Source organism: Pinus tabuliformis, chromosome J (genome assembly GCF_031772625.1).
Source record: "Pinus tabuliformis cultivar Carrire ecotype Pingquan chromosome J, CPIR1, whole genome shotgun sequence".
In the NCBI taxonomy this organism is placed as follows: domain Eukaryota; kingdom Viridiplantae; phylum Streptophyta; class Pinopsida; order Pinales; family Pinaceae; genus Pinus; species Pinus tabuliformis.
This window is the reverse complement of record NC_142295.1, coordinates 28,939,116-28,949,742: the sequence shown is the minus strand read 5'-3', so window position 1 is coordinate 28,949,742 and position 10,627 is coordinate 28,939,116. Positions and strand designations below refer to the sequence as shown.

The window sequence follows — 10,627 nt, the reverse complement described above, 5'->3', positions numbered from 1 at the left end:
CAAGTCAATAATACACTCCTGCCACATATATAATAAATGCCTTTAAAATTATCTATTTTATAATTTATCAAAATAATTTTTTTTTTTTTTTAAATAATCCCTCTAGGCGAGAGAGCTCTGGAGCGCGCTCAACCTTGACCTAGCCGCCGCTGCTTCTACAGAACCCTCCCTCGGCAGCCTCCTGCTGCTGAGGCCAACCAGAAAGAGAGTAGAGAAAGCTCTACGTGGTTAGCCTCTTCATCTGGTAAAAATCTGAGTCCTCCAACATGGACGCCGGAGGGGGCCCTCGGCCTCCCCTCCCTCCTGAGATCGCTGCCTTCAAATGATTGGTAGCCTCCTACGGCAAGAGGAAAGCAACCCCGAACCAGCACAAGTTTGTCAAGAAAGCCGAATCCATCTCCTCTGTAGAACTGCCTACGGAACACCCATGCCGAACTGCGTTGAATCTAGCATAATGCGGCCTTATTGGTCAATTTACGGGCCTCTGGCCCTCTCCCAAAGCCATTGATGGATGGGTCCAGAGAAACTGGAGGCCCCTTGTCTCTGAAGGACTCCAAAGTCATCTTGTAGGTAGAGGATATTATGTGTTTGTCTTTGAATCAACAGAAGGTAGAGATCTTATCTTCCGAAACGGTCCATATTTCATGGGCCCCCAAGGGCTCTATTTGAATAAATGGATGCCGAAATTTGATCCTTCCCAGGATACTCCTTCAGTCGTTCCTGTTTGGGTAAGGTTACCCCACCTACCTCTTCATTGCTGGAACTCGGAATCCATGGAAACAATTGGGAACAAACTAGGAAAATACATTGATAGGGCTGAAAGGAGAGAACAATACTCGTGTGCCAGAATATGTGTTGAAGTCGATCTAGAGATAGGGTTGCCTGAGGCTATTAAGCTTACCATAGCTGGCTGGTCTCACATTCAGGAACTTGATTATGAACAGCTTCCCTTCAAGTGCCGACACTGTCACGGCTATGGTCACTTCGCTCGAAACTGCAAGAAGAAAGCTGAGGAAGAAACATAAAAAGATAAGGGTGATCAGTGGACACAAGCCCAAAAACCAGGCACATCGAAACAAACCAACATAGCGAAAAGGAAAGGAGGGAATCCAGAGAACGGAGGACCCTCCGTTGGGAAGAGCCTACCTGAAGATCAGGACACAACAAATGCCACCATCTCTTCAAATCCTTTTGCTGCACTAATCCCTCCAGATGACCAACCAGAACTTGAAGAGGGAGAGGTGCAATAGAATATGGAACAGATAGCAGACGCAGAAATAAACTCAGGACCTCAGGAACAAATGGGAGAAGCCACTACAAAAATCCCTTGTGTAGATGCAACCCAGCAGGAAAATCAGGATCCTCCAGCAGGCGCCACTTCTCCACCCTCATATGCAGAAATGACTAAAAAGAAAAAGTTGATAGACAGTCTTGGTTCTTCCGAAGATGATTCTTTCGAGCGACCCAATAAAAAGGCAGGAAGGAAGTCTCACAAGGAGATCAGAGAAGAAGAGGCAGAATGACTAAAGATGCAGGGCAGTCAGTCCACAATTGAAATGTCACTAGGCAGAAACACAAGGACCCGACCCACAAAGGGAGGGTCTACTCCTTCCTTCCCCAGTAAATAATGCAGATTGTCTCTTGGAATTGCAGGGGCCTGGGGAACCCTATGAAAGCTGAAGCAGTAAAAGATTTATTAAGAATGGAACCCTCAGATATCCTCCTGCTTCAAGAGACAAAGATAGAAGAAGATGCTCTTCTATCGTTAAGTCGAACCAAGTGGAAAAAGAACTCAGGAAAAGCGGTCAGCGCCCGAGGTACTTCAGGGGGCCTTGCAACCTTATGGTCAGAGGATATGTTTCAGCTGAAGAGCTCCTTTGCAACCCAACACTGGATATACACAAATCTTCTACACTTCCCAAGTAAGATTTCCTTAGCTCTCTTAAATCTATATGTTCCTGATAATTTTTTGGAAAAGAAGGACTGTTGGCATACTCTCTCAGATTTCCTAGAAATCTACTCCCCCCCCAAACATCATTCTGGAAGGGGACCTTAACATCACACTAGATCCAAATGAGAAAAAAGGTGGAGTATGGGGTAAAGATCCCTTCCATGTCTCGATGGAGTCTCTGATTCTCGCATGGGACCTACTTGACCTCAAACCCAAGAAAGGTCGTTATACCTGGGCCAACAATAGAGTTGGTAATGCCAACATTGCTGCTTGTCTAGATTGGTTTCTAGTTCAAAGTACTTTGATGGAGGGGAAGCATTTAATCTCTTCAAAAATCCTGCCCAAAATAACATCTGACCACAATCCCATCTCGCTGCTGATAGAAAAAGAGGAGGACTTGGGACCTATTCCCTTTAGATTCAGCCCTCTATGGGTCTCGAGAGAGGGCTTTATGGACACAGTGACTCTCGCTTGGTCGCAACCAGTTGAAGGATCCCCCAATTTTGTGTGGGAGAAGAAGCTCAAGTACACTAAGTTTGCTCTAAAATCCTGGGCAAAAAAAAAACCTCTATCCACTCCAACGAGCACTAGACAAAAGGTTGTACAGACTCTAGCCGAGATTCAGTTAGGCATGGAAGGAACTGAAATCACCAAAGCTCAGTTGCTCCTCGAACAGAATGCCCAATTCAACTCTTTTCTTTCCTTTCGAAAGGAAGAGGAATACTGGCACCTTAAGTCTCGCAGCCTCTGGCTGCAAGCTGGAGATAGAAAGACAACTTTCTTTCACAGACAATGCAGAGCTCATCTCTCGTGGAATCACATTTCAGAAATATCCACCAGTGAGGGGGAAGCTATCAAAGGACAACTGCTCATAAAACAGGTCGCCACATCCCATTTCAGTGTCTGTTCCAAGAGGATGGTTCTTCCGATGAAGACCTGGCTACTGACTTTTTGTCAAATATCCCCTCACTTCTCACAGCAGATTTAAATGATGGGTTATTGAAGCCTTCTATAGAAAAAGAGATAGTGGAAGTCATTTGGTCAATGGAGCCAGATAAAGCCCTTGGGCCGGATGGCTTCACCATCGATTTTTACAGAGCTTGCTGGAATGTAATAAAACTCGATCTCCTCAAAATGGTAAAAGCATTTCAAAAGAAAGCCAAAGTGGGAGGGTGCACCAACTCCACCTTCCTTGCCCTAATCTCGAAAGAAGTTAACCTTGAGACTCTCGACAGATTCCGGCCTATCTCTCTCTGCAATGCCTCCTACAAGATCCTTGCCAAACTCTTAGCCAATAGAATCAAGCCTCTGTTAGGGAACCTAATCTCCCCTCTACAGGGCGGTTTTGTCAAAGGAAGACACCTCATAGACAATGTGATCCAAGTGTAAGAAGCCCTCCACTCTAGCCACACTCGGAAGGAAAAAGGCATGCTCATCAAGCTAGATATGTCAAATGCTTTTGACCGGGTTAAACTTTCATTCCTTTATAAAATCCTTCTCTCCTTCGGTTTTAGTGTTGAGTTTGTCAATTTGATAAAAGCCTGCACTCACAGACCTTGGATAGCGCCCCTGGTCAATGGCAGACCTGCTGACTTTTTTCAAGCTTCAAGAGGGCTCCGCCAAGGGTGCCCATTGTCACCCTTTCTTTATATCTTGTTGGCAGAATCCCTAAGCAGAAAGCTAACAGTGGAAATGAAATCAGGCTCTATCCTAGGCATCAAGGCAGCAAGAGGAGTTGACCCAATAAATCATGCCCTTTTTGTGGATGATTCTCTCCTTTTGGGAGGTGCCTCGATTAAGATAGCAAAAGCTTTCAAAGAAATTCTTCATCACTACTACTCAATCTCAGGAGCCTTGATCAACAAAAGAAAAAGCGTTGTCTACGGCTGGAATGTAGATCATCCAACTATCCTTCGAATTGCCTGCACATTGGGTTTCCCTGGGTATGACAAATGGGAAAATATCAAATACCTAGGCCTTCCCTTAACCCTGGGACAAAGCCCTCCCTCCCTCTGGACGGAAGTAATAAGCAAGATAAAAGCAAAAATAGCATACTGGGGAGGCCAATGGCTTACAAAGGCTGGGAAGATGGTTTTGATAAAGGCAGTCCTCTCCGCCCTCCCCATATTCCAGTCTTCCCTCCTACTAGCACCCAAGACTATCATGGAACAGATCTCCAAGCTCCTTCGGGACTTTCTTTGGAACGGAGGCAAGGGCAATCAGAGCAAGTTACATCTGGTAAGTTGGGATATCCTAAAAAGATGTAATGACCCACCTATAGTAAATTAAAATTTATGAAATTAAATAAAATTAATTAAATTAAAAATTAAAAATTAAATAAATTAAATTAAATCATTAAAATAAATAAATAAACTTTATTAAATCAAATTAAGATATTCGAATAAAATCAAATCAGATTTTGTTTATAAAATCAACACGTATCATAATTTGGACACGGAGATGGAGGAAGTCGGTGAACGGAGACTTATAAGAAGGAAGGGACGGTTGGAGGAAGGGGGTTGAAAGGAGGAGGAAAATTTGTAACACAGAGTTTTTCAACAGAAAAGACTGAGCCTTGTTTGTTCTGAAGTTTTTGGGCACAGGGGAACAGATTGCAGCAATTGAGAAGCAATCTGGACTGAGTACCTAGGTTGTACTTAGTTTGGCTGGGAGGTTATGGTCTTTTGGTAACGGGAGCGAAAGCTGGAGAAAATCTGAAGTCTCTTCATTCGCAGGAAATCAGGTAGGTACTCCTCATCAAATCAGTCAATTTGATATAGGAAATTTTGTTAAATTTAAAAAACAGGTTTTGCATTAATTGTTTAATTATTTACAGGCTTTACATTTTGAGTAAATAGTTGTTTAATTATTTACAGGCTTTACATTAGTTGTTTAATTATTTACAGGCTTTACATTAGCTGTTTAATTATTTATAGGCTTTACATTTGGTATCAGAGGAGGTTCAAACTCTCGGACCTGTTAAGTCTGTTAAGGATTTAAATTTATTAAAATAAGGTTGTGCTAAAGCCATTTAAATCATTCACCCAGGAAGACACATATAATAAATTCTACAGCACTCATTGTCTGTTTAGGACTTCAGCTAGATGAACTTTCATAGCTTTTGTTAGTTGCTCAGTGACCTCCTTGTTGTTGTTTTACCATAGGCCTTCTCAATCTCACTGGAAACTGTATCACTAAGCTTTGTGCAAAAACTTGCAACAAATCCCAGCGGCCAAAGATTTCTGAATGCTATCCCACCTAACCCAAAAATGGAGCCTAAAGCACATAAGCATCCAGCAGCTCCAGAACCAAAAACCCTGCTTGGCCCTCGTCTTCCTTTCCTTTTCTCTGCAACTCCTTCAACCTCTTTCTGTTTTAGCTCCTGTAGCAATAAGATAATAAATAACGACGGCGAAAAACCCTCTGCTTCCAAATGCCCTCCATGATAAGCTCCCCAGCAGGAACGCGGCCCCAATGCCAGGAGTTGTGAGACCGTCGAAAATTAACGGAGAACCTGCCAAAAGAATATGAGAGTGTTGCTAAGTATAGTGGATTCCCATGTTGGCAGAGACAACTGAAATGCGCTAACTGCCTCCAATAAAACCCCCGACAATTGTAGCTTGGCCTTGACCGATGTCATTGGGAGTCTTCTGGTGTTTGAACAATTCTCTCGCCTACGCAGAAGCTTTCTTAGGGCATAAATTGAAGGCTTTAGTACTATTGAACCTTAGAGCAGATGCATACAAAAGTCAGAAATTGAGTCGTAGCGTACTGTAGAACCTTGATCGAACTTTAAAGCTTAGAGGTAAACATGAGGCCAGGCTTATATCCGACACCCACCCAGTTAATCAACTACATGCTAGGATATGGCGTGAGTTTTATAGCTTATCGACGCGTAAGGGTATGTATACTCTGTGGGCTCTTACGTTTTTTTTTTTTGTAAGTAAAGGTGGTGCCATTCTTTTCTATTTATACTAATCAAGGTAGCCATATACATCATTCTGGTGGCCTCATCCTGCCCCGAAGGGAAACTAGGCATGTTTGCCACCTTAATTTACTATACGCGTTCCAAAAAGAAAACTTTACAAGTCTTTCCATATCAGCTATGTGCACTATACAGCGAAAATTACTTATTATTCTACTAGTTCGCATGCAACTAAAAAAGAAAGGATTCAAAACAACTTCAACGAAACCACAGGTGGCTCATTCCTTTCTGATTCCCATGTGCTGGTCCGTTTCCATGGGCATATTCATATGTTCCTCCTGGCTAGGGCCGTTTCCTGCCATCCTTGACAGTATCTGAGACATCTCTTCCAGCTTATTATTCTGGTTGATCATGATGACTTCGAAGTTCTTCATCTCCTTCTATAAGTTTGGCACCCCATTGGCGATTTCCGCCATTTCCTTTGCAACCTGTTCAAGAGCTTTTGCCAGAAGGCGTTTTAAGACCCAGTAGATGTGCAGAGACTGTCTATACAGGGTCAGTCTTCCTCTTGTGTTCCCTGGATCGGTCACCGTTTCTGCCCATTCTTCTGTCTCTGAAGCAGACTGTTCCTCTAAAACGCTGGATTCCATATTCTGGATGATTCGTCTAATATCTTCATCGGTTCCTTCGTGGTAGGCACGAGCCGCTTCCTGGACCAAAGACAGGGTCGATCTTCTACCTCTGCGTTGGTTATCCACTGCTTCTGCAGGCCTGCCATCCGAGTTCTCCTGCCTTGGGCGGCCCCGGCCTCCTCGGCCTCTTCCCCGACCCGGACGCGCCATCCCTTTTCCTGCCCTCACCTGTAGACATTCATCAATTACAGGAGTTAGTTTCTGGATATTCTCATCGTCTACTTCGCATGCCAACTTGCCTTTGGTATTTCTTCTACTTCTACTGCAATCTCTTTTATTTCTTCGAGTCTGGCATTGCTCTCCTGTCTCCGGATACAAGAGATCTATGAGACCCTCTGTCATACGAACCAGATGATGGGATATTGGCCTAATTTTCGGAACCCCATTACCAGACTTCACCTCTTCTCCTGTCTGGGGGTACTTGTCTTGGATCTCTTCATTATTCCTCCGACTACAGTTACTACTCCAGTTGCCCTTTTTTTCAGGATTCCCCCCCAGGGGCATTCTCAAAATACCTTCTGCTTGAGTTACAGAAGGGCGATCATATTTGCCATCATCCCAGTTTTCACACAGGCTAAACATATCCATTCTGTCTACTGAGCTATTTAATAAGGAGACAGAGTTCACAGAGTGCACATACCCGAAGATGTCGACCACCCTGATGGTTTTTCCTGTCTGTGACCCGTTCAGCTCCTCCTTCTCCCCGTTCACCATGAAATTACCTATACCCACCTCCGTCTTCATATAATGGTTTTTCATTACCTCTCCTGCTCTGCCACTACCGCCGCCACTCTTGCTACTCATCTGCGTTCCACCACCTCCACTCCATTTTCTTGGAACTTGAGCTGTCCGAATACTCATTTATTTTGTTGGAAGGGCTGCGTCTTTCCTGTAGTCACATCCGGCCACCCTCCCTTTGCCATGATTACTCTTGCCATTCTTACCTACCCACTTCCTCATCCTGATCGGGGGCTGTGGGCTCTTACGTTAAAGACCATAATACATAATATAAGCCATCGTATAAATGAATCAATGAATGTTTTATAATGAGAGATCGGGTCATTGTTTTTTAGTATCTACAACTATAATTCTCAAACTATATATGTACTTAGAATTATTGTGCCATTGCAGTCATATTAAATTATTATATGTTATTTCCATAATTTAAATTTGGTTATATATTAATGCGATTTTCGTCATATTTAATGGAAGATAAGATAGTAGCAATACAAATAAGAAATATAAAAATAACTAACAAGATATAGAAATGTATTAAATAGTGGAGCAGATGTATAGCAAATAGAGGAATGCAACGAAAATATATGAAAAGATGGATAGAAATGTAGAAAAATATAAAATAAAGGTATACAAAAGCACATAAATTATGAAAAGGAAGAATACATAAATAAAGATTACATCTAGTAAGTATATAATGAAATAGATGATATTCACCCAGGAAGACACATATAATAAATTCTACAGCACTCATTGTCTGTTTAGGACTTCAGCTAGATGAACTTTCATAGCTTTTGTTAGTTGCTCAACGACCTCCTTGTCGTTGTTTTACCATAGGCCTTCTCAATCTCATTGGAAACTGTATCACTAAGCTTTGTGCAAAAACTTGCAACAAATCCCAGTTGCCAAAGATTTCTGAATGCGATCCCACCTAACCCAAAAATGGAGCCTAAAGCACATAAGCATCCAGCAGCTCCAGAACCAAAAACACTGCTTGGCCCTCGTCTTCCTTTCCTTTTCTATGCAACTCCTTCAGCCTCTTTCTGTTTTAGCTTCAGTTTTGTAGCTCCTGTACCAATAAGATAATAAATAACGACGACGAAAAACCCTCTGCTTCCAAATGCCCTCCATGATAAGCTCCCTAGCAGGAATGCGACCCTAATGCCAAGAGTCGTGAGACCGTCGAAAAATAACGAAGAACCCGCCAAAAAAATATGAGAGTGTTGCTAAGTATAGCGGATTCCCATGTTGGCGGAGACAACTGAAATGCGCTAACTGCCTCCGATAAAACCCCCGACAATTGTAGCCCGGCGTTGACCAATGTCATTGGGAGTCTTCTGGTGTTTGAACAATTCTCTCGCCTACGCAGAAGCTTTCTTAGGGCATAAATTGAAGACTTTAGTACTATAGAACCTTAGAGCGGATGCACACAAAAGTCAGAAATTGAGTCGTAGCGTACTATAGAACCTTGATCGGACTTTAAAGCTTAGAGGTAAACACGAGGCCAGGCTTATATCCGACACCCGCCCAGTTAATCAACTGCGTGCTAGGATATGGCGTGAGTTTTATAGCTTATCGACGCGTAAGGGTATGTATACTCCGTGGGCTCTTACGTTAAAGACCATAATACATAATATAAGCCATCGTATAAATGAATCAATGAATGTTTTATAATGAGAGATCAGGTCACTGTTTTTTAGTATCTACAAATATAATTCTCAAACTATATATGTACTTAGAATTATTGTGCCATTGCCGTCATATTAAATTATTATATGTTATTTCCATAATTTAAATTTGGTTATATATATTAATGCGATTTTCGTCATACTTAATGGAAGATAAGATAGTAGCAATACAAATAAGAAATATAAAAATAACTAACAAGATATAGAAATGTATTAAATAGTGGAGTAGATGTATAGCAAATAGAGGAATGCAACGAAAATATATGAAAAGATGGATAGAAATGTAGAAAAATATAAAATAAAGGTATACAAAAGCACATAAATTATGAAAAGGAAGAATACATAAATAAAGATTACATCTAGTAAGTGTATAATGAAATAGATGATAAATAAGCAAAATAGTTAAAATATATAATAATAATAATAATAATAATAATTAATATATATATAAAGTAATACAATATAATGCAAAAAATAACAAGTAGCAATATAATGAAATGATGCCAAATATATATGATGAAATATATAGATAATATTATTAAATGATACTCGTAGGTAATATAAATTAATAGCGAATGCAATAACATTATATAAAGTAGTGTGAAGTAAAAAAAAAAAAAAAAAAAAAAAAACTGTTTAAATTAATCAGTAATGTAAAGTAATGATATTATGTATATCGTTTACTATAAATATTACATTTAAAAGAAAATAGACTAAAATTAGTCCACTAATAATAAAATGATTATATTACATAGTTAGGCTATGTTACAATGTTAAAAGAGGGTTTATAAAGACTCATGCATTAGAAAAGTATTATTACACATTAAGATAGGATTCCCTGCATTAGGACAAGGAGGTCGCGAGACCACCCTCCTTGACCTCGGTACCAGTAAGACCTGCCTAGCAGGTAAAAATAGCAAAAAAACTATACCTGTTTGTAAATGTGAAATTGCAAAACTATATGTTAAATCCGAATGTATACCTCAAATTTTTTACAAATTTTATTATGTATACAGGAAACATTACGATGGTAAGGACATATGAGCGATGATGACGTGATCGGGCAGCATCACCATCATTAATGCCACCATCATCGTCATCACCATATCCATCGCCACCACCATCATCATCGCCTCCATCGAGACCATCATCAACACCAATTGCTCCGCCACCGGAGTTGACCATGATAATGACCTCATTGGAAGCCTTATTGGAAACATTAAAAGGGTCAACAATGGCTAAGACCAAAGAAGAACCTCAACCCTTAGCAACCAATTCAGCGGAACCAAAGAATTTTGAGTATAAAAGATCAAAGGAAGATATTTCTAGGGAGCTTCAGAAAATTAAACTCTTGGAATTTTCAGGAAGTCAAGCTGGAGAACGTGCTAAGGCATGGTTAGAAGGAATGAAGAGATGTTTTAAATTAAGAGAATACTCTTCTTCTGCAAAAACAAAAATTGTTGTATTTCAATTAAAGGAAAGTGCCTTGATTTGGTGGGGAAATCTGGAAAAACAACTACACCTCACAACGGATAATGTCCCTTGGGAATTGTTCGAGGAAAGATTCCATGCTAAGTATTTACCTCCATATTTTCAAGAACAACAAGCCGGAGCCTTTCATACATTAATTCAAGGT

The 10,627-nt window shown here is 40.8% G+C and overlaps 2 pseudogenes; both read right to left on the bottom strand.

Moving 5' to 3' along the window:
* Positions 1-5,075: 5,075 nt before the first annotated feature.
* Positions 5,076-5,990, bottom strand: LOC149225269 (protein VTE6, chloroplastic pseudogene; annotated as a pseudogene).
* Positions 5,991-8,100: 2,110 nt separating this feature from the next.
* Positions 8,101-10,176, bottom strand: LOC149225268 (protein VTE6, chloroplastic pseudogene; annotated as a pseudogene).
* Between the last annotated feature and the right edge of the window lie 451 nt (positions 10,177-10,627).